The following is a 14327-nucleotide window of genomic DNA, read 5'->3' on the forward strand; positions in this document are numbered from 1 at the left end:
TTGTTCAACCACTTTGGAAAGCAGTATGGAGGTTCCTCAAAAGACTCCACATCGAGCTCCCCTATGACCCAGCAATCCCACTTTTGGGCATTTACCCAAAGGATCACAAACAAGCTACCAGCACAACCATGTTTATCACAGTATTATTTACCAAAGCTAAGATATCGAACCAACCCAGATGCCCCTCAGTAGATGAATGGATCAAGAAAATGTGGTATATATATACAATGAAATTCTATGCCTCCATGAAAAAGAATGACATTACTCCACTTGTTAAGAAATGGAGAGACCTGGAAAACTTTTATTAAGTAAGGTAAGTCAGTCCCAAACTACGTAGGTCCCATGGTTTCCCTTATTTGCAGTAACTAGTATATGTCTAGAAAAGCAGAAAAGATCAAAAGCTATGTACATAAGACCTTATCAGATGATGGTAAGTGAAATGAACCTCAAGATAGGGACACAACTGTTTTTTTCTTTCTTGCTATTGTTTTTAATGTATTTAAAATCTACTATGTGATTTTTTTCTGTTTCTCTTGTATGTTCCTCCCCCACAGTATAAGCCCTGTTTTCACTGTATTTGATGTCGGTGCCCTGCAACTTGTATATACATTTTTCTTAATTGGGGACAAGAAGGATAATAACAAAATGCAGAAATAAGGATATTGATTGACCCATTGTAACAATGGGTTGTGCAAGACAATTTGTTGAAAACAAACTTTACAACTTGGTTAGGGGGAGGGAGGAGTTAGGGAGATAGGGAGGCCAGGGAAAACAAAGGAGAAGGTAAGAATGCTAGATAGGAAATGTAGTCATTACCTTACTCCTGTAACTCTAACCCCACAGAACAGCATTTTAAAAAATAAAAACGTAAACATATGCATAGCTACAAGTAATCAATGATTTAATTTGGTTCTTATAATATTGTTATAAATTTTATTTTGGAAACATTTTTGGGGGGTCAGGAAGAACAGTTAATCAGCTAATGAATAAAGAGTATAATCTTTTTGTCTTTGTTTGTTTGGTTGGTTGGTGGTAGAGCTTAAACTCAGTGCTGGACCCTGTCCCTGAGACTCTTTTTGCTCAAGGCTAGTACTCTACTACTTGAGCCCCAGAGCCACTTCTGCTTTTTCTGTGTAGTTTTTTGGAGATAAGCCTCTCACAAGCTATCTTGCCTTGCTGGCTGTGAACCACTGTGTTCAGATCTTAGCCTCCAGAGTAGATAGAATTTCAAGTGTGAGCCACCGGCACCTGGCTACAGATCTTATTATTTTATTTTGCAACATATCTATGAATGAGTATTGTAAAGTTATCAAAGAATCTGATCTTCCAAAGACAAGTGTTTCCAAATTTAGATCAATCTCACAGAAAACCACCCTCTCTGAGGTAATTAACTTCTCCTGGAAGTACCTTAATCTTATTTGTTCTCAGTACCCCATCTCAATTTATTTTATTTCTTTTAGATCGATTACAGATTAACATCTGCAAACTCCTTGGACAGTATTAGAGAAAATTTACCTATATTCTAGATAGAAGGACACAAAAGAGGCTTCAGAGATCAGAGAATCCACTAATTCAGTACACACATCACATTGAAGTGCTTGCTATTCAGGAAATGGGTATCCACAGGAAGATTTTGATGAAAATCCTAACAGTAACACTATTTTCTATATTTTCAAATAGATTCTTATAAATAAAATGCAAAAATATTATCTCCCTACAACAGTTTCTCATTCATAATGCAAACCAGAGAATTAGAAACTTAGGTATGTAATTACTTCATTTTGCTGTGTTTGTTTACTTTTCCTTTTGTCTTGTTTGTTTATTAGTATTGGGAGGGGAAAGGAGGATCACAGAAAAGGTGTAAGAAGTGTGAACAAGTGGAACAGTGCTATTCACTAGACATTATACAGAAAATGAACTGTATATCTTGTGGGTGGAGATTGGAGGGAGAATCCTGGAGAGAGCTAGGGAAGAGGAGACAGGGTTCAAAAAGGATTATATACCAGGCTCCAGCTCACGCCTATTATCCTAGCTATTCAGGATGCTGAGATCTAAGGATTGTGGTGTGAAGCCAGCCCCTGGGAGAAAGTCCGTGAGACTCTTATCTCCAATTAACCATCAGAAAAACAGAAGGAACACTGTGGCTCAAAAGGTAGAGGGCTTGCCCTGAGCTGAAGAGCTGAGGGACAGTGCCCAGGCCCAGAATGCAAGCTCCACCACCAAGGAAGAAAGGTAGAAAGGAAGGAAGAAAGGGAGGAAGGAAGGAAGGAGAGGAAAGGAAGGGAAGGAAGGAACGAAGAAAAGAAAGAAAGATTGTATTCATTATTCATTACCTGATAAACTGCTTCCCTGTATCAACTCTGCATTAACAATAAATAAATAATAAAAAGTAAAACAAGAAAATTACGTATGGTTGGCAATACTAGTATAACATCACAGGTTGCATTACATCATTCATATTAAGATAGATTTGAATGTTTTGAAAAGGATATCTTGATGTCAAGATATATGGAGAAGTACTTCAGGAAATCAAAGAGAAAACAAAGACATAAGCAGAAATTGAGAATGATTGAGTTTGGATTGTGTTAACCTAATAATTATATTATTGGAAACTGACAAATTGTTTTACAAAATGAAGCTACTTTTTATCAGTGATTATGCTGAAGAAGAATTTGTTTTAGGGTTAACAACTTTGAACCTTGAGCTCTACATCATGCATAAAGCAGAAGTGGGAATGTGGAGTTAGAGGGCCCACACATTTAGCAGGTGTACTCTACAAACTTGATAGGGATTGGAGACATCTTCAGAAACTTAAACTCTCATTGTCTACTTGGAATGCTGCATTGGGCCAACTATAAATCAAAATACAAACCCAGAGAATTTGTTGAGCATATGAATGAATTTGTGCAGCACATTGTCATGCAGTCTTGACATACATGAATTCAAACAAGAGACTCGTGGATTAGAACTGAAAGATCCCATTTCAAAAACTCACAGGTTGAGTGTTTTTGAAAAATGGTGGAAGCTGTTTGAGGAGAGGCCATCGTGGAAGGAAATTAGGCCATGTGGTTATGCCTACAATGGGATATGGGAATGGTAGCCTTTCCCCGCTCTTCTTTTGCTACAAGACCACCATGACTAAATAGCCTGCAAGCTGCTTCCATGTGGAATAAGGTTATAAAATCATGTGCTGAATCTTCTGCAATGGTTCCTTTAAATATATTTGATATATATTGATATTTTAATCATTTTCTGTCTCTGTGACAAACAGACTAACATGTAGGAAACATGAATCAAGCATTCCAAGTGTCCATTGTACACGATCCAAGACACCTATAGCAAGTAAAATCACATGAATGTTAGTGATACTGACTGTCATAAGTGATTTCACACAACTTGAAATTAGTAGTCACTTCAGTAATGCCATTGTCTCTTTTGTGGTTAAACCCTCAGATGATCAGAATCTCTCAGTCTTTAATGTGAATTAATGCCAGAGTTGATGCCATTTAAAATAATATTGATAGTGATATGTCTCTGAATAGTAATTCATTACCATGTACCAATATGAACACCACACATGTATTATCTCATTTAGTTTACAAATAAACCTCAAGGAATTCCATTACGATCCTACTGTGCTGATGAGAAAGCAAAATGCAATCATACTAGCAAAATGCCCATTCTTAGGAACTATTGAATTTTCTTATGAACACACTGAATTTTCCTACATTTTATGAAGTACAGTTCTGTGAAAATTTTCACAGAAAAGCCATAGAATGTATATATTTTTTAAAAGGGTAGAACTGAGTGGCATTACAATTCTGGTAAATTAAGTTAATTAATCTTGACTATCATCCAATAAGAATATATATATGAGAAAATCAAGCCAGCTAATATTCTAGAACAAATTAAGAGTATACGCAGACACAAGATGAATTTTCTAAAGGCTTCCTTGGCAACATAATCCCAATTATAGAATTGGAGAAGATGCTATAAATCAAATCATCATCTAAAACTTTAACCTAAATGTTGGTAGTGATAAATATTTAGAATGATCAGCTATGTTCACTTAAAGGAATAATACAAAGATATCAATAGAATATGATTTATTTTGTTATTTGTAACATTAATCATCATTATATATCATTATGTTAGTGAAAAAAACACAAAATGATTCTATCAATTATAAAGTAACCACAGCTACCAAAAAAAACAGATAAGGGAAACTTGATACTTGATTTTATGCCAGTGGGCATAAAAATGGAATTTAACATTTTTTAGATCACCTCTGTGTTATTGTCTAAAACGTTCTCTTGACTTTTTTATTGTTCTTATTTCTCTAATAAAAAGCTTCTCTAATAAAAAGATTGAGATATTTGAAAAATTAAGTCATCATCACTTAGGTAAAGAGGGCTTTATAATCAATATTACAATTGATAAATGCAATGCTGTAGCCAGTCGTTTATGGGGTTCAGAATGAAAACCAGCAATGAGTAGATTGATAGACTAGATATTAACTCTTAGTATTTTACTCTTAAGATTTCATATATTGTGATGAGCTATTGCATATGATGAAACTGAAAATATCGGCACATATGACTCCAAGAACATTTTCACTGTTAACCACCTTTTCCGTTTTAATGGTTTTTTGAAACAAAAAAAAAAAACAAAAGAAACAAGTAAAGTCCATTTTGAAAAAGGAAATGTGAAAAGAATCATATGTGGTCTGAAAATCTCATAATAATGTTTTAAGAAGGTGCTTTTGTAAATGGCATTCTTATAAAAGAATGAAGTGAAATTAATTCATTCACCCAATGGATTCATATTTGAGTGAAGTCTAACCAATATACCCTCCATTTTTTCCATAAGTACTGTTTGTAAGTTAGTGAATACAGTTTCTGTTCAGTTCTTAGACTTTTAACCATTTACAACTCAATGTCTGTGATTTAGGTCTTGGTATTTTATTTTCTAGATCAGTTAAATATGAAATACTGACATTTCTGTGTGTGTGTGTGTCTCTGTGTCTGTGTGTGTGTGTGTGTGTGTGTGTTTATCACAAAAGTAGCACATTAGATTTTTTCAAGTTACTGGCAAACATAGAAAGATAATAGAGTCTGAGATATAGGGATTACTAGAATGGTGGCGACCATAGCAAACATTCAGCCAAATGGAAAAAGGATTCCAAAAAGAGGCATATTCATATCAGTTAAGGGTGGCATTGAAGTTCTGGTACATAAGCCTTCATATAAGCCTTCATATAAGACCCATTGTTTGAAAAACAAACAAAAAGATTTGCTGCATTTAAAGTATATGCTCTGTGTATTGGGGAAGTCAAATTCCTATGGCACATGCAAAGATAAGTACAAAAGTTACTTTCATTTAGCCCCCATATGGTTATAAATTGACAAAGAATGTATGTCACAAGGTGGTTCAGCAAACTGCTCCTATGCTAAATAGTGCAAGGATACATTGTTGCTTTATATATTTTATCAAATTTTAATCAGGAAAAGTATTCACATCTTTTATAATTCATTGAACCATAATCAACTATTTGTATGTTTGTTCCTTATTATTTTTATTGATACTTATTTTTTTCCTTTGAAGAGTTAAAACTAATCATAATTTTTGAAAATTCAAAGCCCATCTCTTGAATAACATGTTTCAGATGCTTCTTTGGGATAAATTGTTTTGTAAACTATGTTCCTCGCTTTGGTAGACTCAAAACTTCACTTACTCCATGTAAACTTGAGGTACTTTAATAACATCTTGCTTATCTCTCAAAAGATTTTTAGACTCAACTGCAAGTACCTTTCACATCCTAAGGTGTAATTCACAGAGATCAAGAGATTTACTTTCATTTAGAGCATCTATCTTCCTTTCAAAAAATCTCATTTACTTTGAGCCTCAATTTTCTATATCAAATATTTGTCCTACATTATAGGACATCTTCAGCATTGCCAAAAATACATTTATCATTTTTACAACTTCTTCCCCATAAACAAAGGAACAACACATCAACTAGCCAGTATATTATTTTTATAATATGATGATAAAATAATTATAATATGTTTTCTTCTTTTTCTTTATATATTTGCAAAGAGAAATCATACCTATCTTAATTATAAAATCAAGCTAAAAACAACTAAATTTAGCTGCTAATATTTTTATAAAAGTCACTTGAGCTAATTATTTATCTTAAAAATACAAAAAAAAACCCAGGTGTTAAACATTCCCAGATAGTCAGAAAATAATCGATGAAGAGTTATAAATATTCAGGGAAAAATGAGAGTAAAAACTGAGAAGACATTTTAGTAACTTGCATTTTGTTTAGCAACGATTTATTTTAGTAGAAAAGGACAAAATGAGAAGAAATAGAAAAAAGAAATATTTCCTGCTACTCACGAATAAAATGGGAGCAAACACGTTCTAGCTTGTCACTCTTGATTACTCTAAACACACTCGATTAATATTGATCTATGACCAATTTTCTTGAAAAGAATCTCAAAAAGGAGAAGATTCTCTGAGTTTCTTGTATAGTTTCTGGAAGCAGCACTCCATGTAGAGAGGCTGACCAATAATGGGAAGTGTCAACAAGAGGTATTCTTGTACTTGAGTTACAATGCCTCACTTTTAGCTGAATGAGATGTTCAGTGAAGTAGTTATGTCCACAGTCTCTCATATAGTTACCATATTGATGGTTCAGGGCTCCCGCAGCAGTTACATACAAGTAAAGCCGCATTTTCTGTGTTTCCTTTCTTGAATCTTCTGCTTCACAGAACACATATGTAATGGGTTGTACAACAACATTATGGGGTACAAGCCCAGAAATGCCAGTGCAGGGAGCCTCCAGGGGCCTTGATGACTTTGGGGACTTTATTCCATACTTGATCTACCAATATCTTGTGAATTCCTGTTTTCTATTCTCCTGTTTCTTCAGAGAAATTAATTCTTACTTTAGTTAATCTACATTATGAAGGGATACCCAGATTCTGTTATGCTCTCTTAAAACTATCCTAATTTATGTATAACTCATCTGAAAAGCCCACTTCCATGATAAATGAGACAGCATTTAACAATTTGAACTTTGTCTTTCCTATTTAAAACTAATCAAGTTTTATACTGTGTTATATAAAAACAAAATTGTAAGTTTATCTCGCAGTCAAATTGATATAAATATAATTGTGTAAGAATGACTTAAATTTTGATGGTGTTGATTCAAAATATAGTCAAAATTAAAATATATTCCAGATATTTTTGGTTGTTTTCTTGAAGGAAGAAAGGGAAATGAGAGATACAGTTTTGCTTAAGCAGGCTCAGAATCTATAAAATAAAATTATATCTAGCATTGAGTAAGAAATATAGTCTATGTTCAAACCAAGAAATATTCAATTCCATCACAATCACATGCACACACACAATCATACACCACACACACACACACACACACACACACATCAGAAGAAATGTTCATTTTGCTGAAAATTTGTACTTTAGATAAAAAATGTATTTCAAACTTAGAGAGGAATCAGCGATACCATTTGTTTCTAGAATATTACATAAGGATACTAACTTTGAAGAGTAAATAAATTTTTAAAAAGTCAAATTTGATCAAAATTCCCTTAACATTCATTTGTAAATAAGTTAATAGGCAGATTATTTTGTGATACTTCTTGTAAGGTTGTTTTATCCCTTTGGCAAAAGGATTACTTAATGTTGTTTTCTCTCTGGAGTAATTAGACATTTCTAGAGCATGTAGTTGTTAAAAGCCTAATTCATCCCTCGAAGCTCTCTTTGGATTTTGCTTAAAGATTGAGTTGAAAGGTATTACATTTTTGCCTATATTTCACATCCTTGCATTTGTGAATCAGATAAGTGGCATTACCTTCGGTAAAAATTCAGGGGATGTAAATGCAAACAAATTTCCACTTCCAAATTACAGTATGTTTAAAAATAATGTGGTCTTTCACGAATCATTTATTGGCAAATTAAAATGTTTGAAGCTATGTGGATCAAAGACTTTAATGAATTTTTTAAACATTCTGCTGAATATTTGCCCTTAATATTTTCTGATAAACTAACACATTCATCAGCATTACAGGTACTTGGGTGCCAAGTTGAATATAACTTATGATACTCTATTTGCTCTTCTCATCTTTAGACTATTACAATTTAGCTAATTAATAACATATACTTAAGAAATCATTCTTGAGAAAACGATTATGTAAAGTTGATATTTAACTAAATCTTATAATGGTATCAATGTGTGTATGTACTCAGACATTCAAGTAAACAGATCAATCTATGATGTGGTCTTGAAAGGTGATGGAGTTAAAATAGAAAAAAAGTAAAAGGATAATTACCAAGCATGGTGGCACATGCCTATAATCGGAAAATTCAGGAGGCTGAAGGAGGAGGACCATGAATTTGAAGATAATTTGAACTTTCACTTTAGGTTAAGATGATAGAGTAGCAAAAATGTGATTGTTTAGTAATGTGCCCCCTGTATAGAAAGATTAGTCAGTTATCTTTCAGGAATAGTTTCAAGAAATAACACACAAAATTCAAATGGAGCTGAGAAAAGTCTAGAATGACAAGGACGGTCCTCTAAACTTTTCCCTTTGTGACATGCTGATCTTGTAGATTTATAACTTTAAAAACCCAAAAAAGGAAATTAAAGCTTAACTTAAGAAGTGGTAAAACCTCCCATGTTCCTGGATTGGGAAGATTAACATCGTGAAATGGCAATACTTTTAAGGGGCATCTACAAATTCAGTGTGATATCTATCAATATTTCAACCTCATTCTTCAATGAAATAGAAGAAGCAACCCCAAAATTCATATGGAACAATAAAAGACCCTGAATAGCAAAAACAATCCTTAGCAGAAAGAACAGTGCTGGAGGAATATCAATACTAAATTTTAAACTCTACTACAAAGCCATAGGACATACTTCTGAACTCGGTTTTTGAGTGCAAACATCACTAAGTACCAAAACCAGAAAGGGCATAAGAAACAAAGGAAGGTGCAATCCATTATGGCTGATGAACACAGTTGCAAAAATAGTCAGTAAAATCTAAGCAACATGAATCTACTGTCATAATGAAAAGATTATTCATTAGGATCACATGTAATTCCTTCCAAGTATTTAGGATGGCTAAATAGATGTGCATCAATACACATGATACATCACATTAGTAGAATAAAGTACCAAAATACTTTTACATGAATGAAGGGAAGAAATCTGATAAAGTTTAATATCCATTCATGATAAAAAATATGTCTACACATTGAGGTGTACAAATGGAATGTATCTCAATACAATAAAGAGAAATTATAATAGATCCACAACAATGTATTGAGTAAGGACAACCTGAACTTTCTAAGACCTGCCGTAAGACAAGGAGCTCTCCTTCACACTTGAGTTTGAAACAGTGATGATGGGTCTCCCTTGGAGAAAGAAGGCAACAGGGCAAGGGAGAGCAATGAGGACATTCAAATTGGAAAGGGGGAAATCATATTTTTTCAAAAATAACATGTAGAAAATTGTTGGGTCTTCGTCCAACGGATGGAGGGGGTCCGAGGAAAGGTAAGTGCGAAGTGTGGCTGCTCACCTTAGCCCAGGAGACAATCAGACGCAGCGGAGAGTCAAACCAAGCAGGAACTCATTTATTAACTCATTTATTAACAGGGAGCATCCCCTTTTTAAAGCAAAACACTGAGTGGGAGGGGAGGAAATGGAACCAACCAATCACTGAAAGGCCATACCTTATCAAGTACCTAAACTTCCATGAGTTGTTTACACACTGAACCTAAACAAATCCAGCTCTGCCCACTCAACTTCCTCTCAGGGCCATCTTTGCTACCCACAGAAAATTTCAAGAACTCTACAAAAAAAACTAACTACTAACACAAAATATGAATTCAGTAAAGTGGTAGACTATAAACCAATATGCAAAACTTGGTAGTGTTTTTATATTCCAATGGAGAATCGGCTGCAATCACTTTGTACTGAGTACAAAACCACTCAGGGTAAATTTTATACTAGAAGCTGAGGTATGTCTGGAGTGAAAACTAACAGCAATGGTCAAATAAATTGAAACTGAAAAAAAGGAAAGAGCTATATGAGTGTGTGCGTGTGTGTGTGTGTGTGTTACACATACATATACACACATAGGTCCCATGGTTTTCCTTGTTTGCAATAACTATTTTATGTCTAGAATAATCTTACCAGACAAGCAGAAAAGGTCAAAAGCTATTTACCTATGACCATATAAGATGATACTAAGAGAAATGAACCACAAGAGTATTTTTCATTGTTGCTGTTGTTTTTAATGTACTATGTGATTTTTTATTTCTTTTGTATGTTCTTCCCCCTATGGTATAATCCCTGTTGCCACTATATTTGATTCTGATGCCCTGCATCTTGTATATATATATATATATATATATTTCTAAATTGGGAAGGGAAGGGAAATAACTAAGTGCTGAGATAAGGATGCAGGTGACTCATTGTAACAATGACACATACATGACACTATGTTGAAAATGAACAGTGGGTAAGGGTGGGGAGGTTGGGGCAGGTCAGGAGGGAAGCCAAGGTAGGGGAAAAACAAAGGAAGGATTAGCAATGCTCAATAGGAAATGTACTCATTACCTTAGTCATGTAACTGTAACCCCTCTGTACAGTATCTTTACAATAAAAAATATACTAAGAAAGCGCACAAATCAAGAAAGAATGTTATAGACATAAAAATACACACAAATGGAGCTGGGAAGGTGGCTCAGTGTTAGAGCGCTTGCCTTGCATTCATGAGGCCCTGGGTTCGATTCCTCAGCACCACATAAGCAAAAAAAAAAAAAAAAGACAGAAGTGACACTGTGGCTCAATTGGTAGAGCACTAGCCTTGAGCTGAAGAGCTGAGGGACAGCGCCCAGGCCCAGAGTTCAGGCCCCACAACCGGACCCCCCCAAAAAATACACACAAATATTATGGAACAGATAAAAGATTGCCTAGAGTCAAACCCACATGTTGATAATCTACTGATCTTCAACTCAGGTGTTAAATCCATTTTTCTTAGGAGGGAGAATAATCTCTTCAAATGGAAACTGAGTCTTCCCATACAAAAGAATTATATCACAACCAGATATATGAGTCACAGAACATGTGGAACAACTAGAAGAAAATATGTCAAAATATTTCAGAACATTGATATGGCAAGGTCTTTTTGGATGTCTCCAAAAGTACCAGAAACAATAGCAGAAATAAACAAATTAGAATATGCTGATCTAGATATATTCTGCTTGACAGAGATGCAATCTCGACATTGAAGAAATAACTTGGTGAATGAAGCAAGTATTTGAAGGCTATGCTTCTGACAAGAGGTTGATATGCAGAATATGTAAGAATCCCTAGAAGCTTAATTGGAAAAAATTCACCTGATTTATAAAAATGAGTACTATGACCTAAAGAGACATTTGTCAAAGGAAGACATACAAGCTAGGTTTAATGGTACACACCTGTAATCCCAGGACTCAGGATACTGAGTCAAGTGCCTCATGAATTTTTAGAAGACAGACTAGCTAGGTGAGTTCAGACCATTTTGGATTTCAAAGCAAAACTCTTTTAAAAAGTGCAGATCCATGTTCATTGCTGCTCTATTCACAAGAGCCAAGTTATGGAAACAGCTCAGGTACCCTAAAATAGATAAATGGATCAAAAAAATGTGTTACCTATACACAATGGAATGTTACACAGACATTAGAAAGAATAATAGGTCATTTGGAGGGAAATGCAGAGAAATGAATGGACCTAAAATAAATCATGTTAAGTGAGGTAAGCCAAGCTCAGAGAGACAAATGGCACGTATTTGCTCTCATATGCAGAAGCTAGATCTAAAATACACTGGATATGATAAATTATACAGGACTACAGGCATTCACACACAGTGAGACCAAAGGAGGATATTCTTAGGAGAGGATCACAAAGGTGCAATGTTTATGTGCATGTGATCATATGAAATAATATTTATGGAAATGAACTCCAGGAAACGGAAACAAGAGTTTTTGTTCTTTGTTATTGTTTCCTTTTCTTTTCCTTTTCTTTTTCTTTTTCTTTGCAGAGTAAGGAGGACACAGAAATGGAGGGACATAGGGTGAACAAATGCAGCAGTGGTACTCACTAGACATTAAGTTGAAAATGAACAATACAACTTGTGGGTGGGATGGGAGGGAAAAACTGGAAGAGCATGGGAAGGGGTGACATTGTCCTAAAAGAAATGTACTCATTCCCTGACTTATGTAACTATAACCCCTTTGTGCATCACCTTTATAATAACAGTAAAAAGTGAAGAAATTCAAGTCATACAAATGGTCAGAGGTATGTGAAACTATTGTAACCTAATTTATATACACTAAAAAACTAACAGATGTGTAATACTGTGTTCCAATGGAAAATAAAATGTGTAATTATCATAAATATTTGAATGATAGTAGCACATATCAGTATATATTACTATTAATTTAGTATTCGATAGTACAGATCATTTTTAAATATGTTACATGGTCACACACATACTTCAGTCTGTGGAGGACAATTTTTGTATATATTTTGTGGCTACAACTGTCTACAACCTAAAGAAACAACAAAAAAAAGCTATGCTACATCCACATACTGTATTATGAGTCAGGCATTGTAATCACTAAATATACCCATAACTAACAGAAATATATAGATTTTATTAAATATATAAGAAATGAAAATTACAAACCATGTGGGTATGACAATTTTATTACACTATTTTGTGTGTGAGTGTGTGTACCTGTCCAACGGCTTGAACTCAGGGCCTGGGAGCTGTCCCCAAGCTTTGATGCTCAAGGCTAGCACTCTATCACTTGAGCCATAGTCCCACTTCCAGCTTAAATAAGATATTGTAATTGTACTGTAATTGTTCAAAGAGGTTACAATTCTATAACTCAGTTATGAATACAATACATGATGATCTTTTTGGTTAATATAGTGAAATAGGAATAAGATCCTCACAGACTTTCCTTCTGGGGCTGGCTCTGAAGTGGGATCCTCAGAACTCAGCCTCCTGAGAAGCTAAGATTAGAGGTGTGAGGAAAACAAAATATCTCCAATTTAAAAAATGATTTTAGTTCTATCTGGAATGTCAAATACCCAAAATCATAGTTTGGAGAATTCTAGTAAATTTCTAATAAATACTATAGTATTTCTACAAGTTATTATTTGCCCTGAATATTGGCTTTATCTCTCGGATTCTCCATTTTTCAATAGTGTTGATTTTATGTGTGTCATTATTCACATGAATATATATGATCGCAGTTTTGCCCAATCTTGCATAGTATATATTACTCAGGTGAAAATATCTTTTACATGTTAAAACAACTTAAACAATAACTTGGAGCATGCAAAACATTCACATTTGATGTAATTATTGATGTAATTAGTATATAAATATTATCTGTGGCTCCTCTCACTTGATAAGTATAGCACTTTAGATAGAAGGAAATAAAATGTTACTAAGCAGATTAAATTTAAATTCTGGTTTTCAATGAAAAAGACTGAACCAATTTACTTCTTTTTATAAATTTGAATTTAAACAATTTGGAATACAGAAAATAAAAACTACAAGCACAAAGGGGTATGGGTTTGAATTCCATGGATAAAATTCATATAAAAATCATATATATGCATATGTATTCTACATATGTACTTGATTACTTATAGATGTCAGATTGCTAATGTATGTCAATAGATTGTACATAAGCTATTTAGTGCTGTTGATTAGGGCTTCATTAGCCATCAAGATACATAATTTACCATTTTCATTGGTATTAAAATCCCTCTTCTTGACATCTTGTCACTCATGGTGATGAAGAGAAAATGCAATTGCATGGCAATCAACTAATGAGTGGGGGATTGGAAATACAATTTAAATGGGGAGGTGGATAAACACTTATGGTTATTTAAACAGAACTCAAGTACACAGAGAACTACAAAGAAACACACATAAGCTCCCAAGTGTTTAAGACAACTATGTGTAAAGCAAATACATTTGTTTCTTTGAGAATAATAAAACAAAATTTAGTTTACTTCCAATTTTCCAAATGTTGTTTTGACAATAATAAGGATTTTATATTTCATGAGTAGCCTATAAAAACCATATTTGTTCTGTTTTTGTGGCTAAAACATATAGTTTTCCTTATACATAGTACTTATGTTACAGAACCATTATTCCAACCCTGAGAATCTGGTCCAATAGGCTATGTCCTGAGCTACCATATCACACTGAGTTTTTTTTTTTTTT

The sequence above is a fragment of the Dipodomys ordii genome, unplaced genomic scaffold (assembly GCF_000151885.1).
Source record: "Dipodomys ordii isolate 6190 unplaced genomic scaffold, Dord_2.0 Scaffold70, whole genome shotgun sequence".
Classification (NCBI taxonomy): domain Eukaryota; kingdom Metazoa; phylum Chordata; class Mammalia; order Rodentia; family Heteromyidae; genus Dipodomys; species Dipodomys ordii.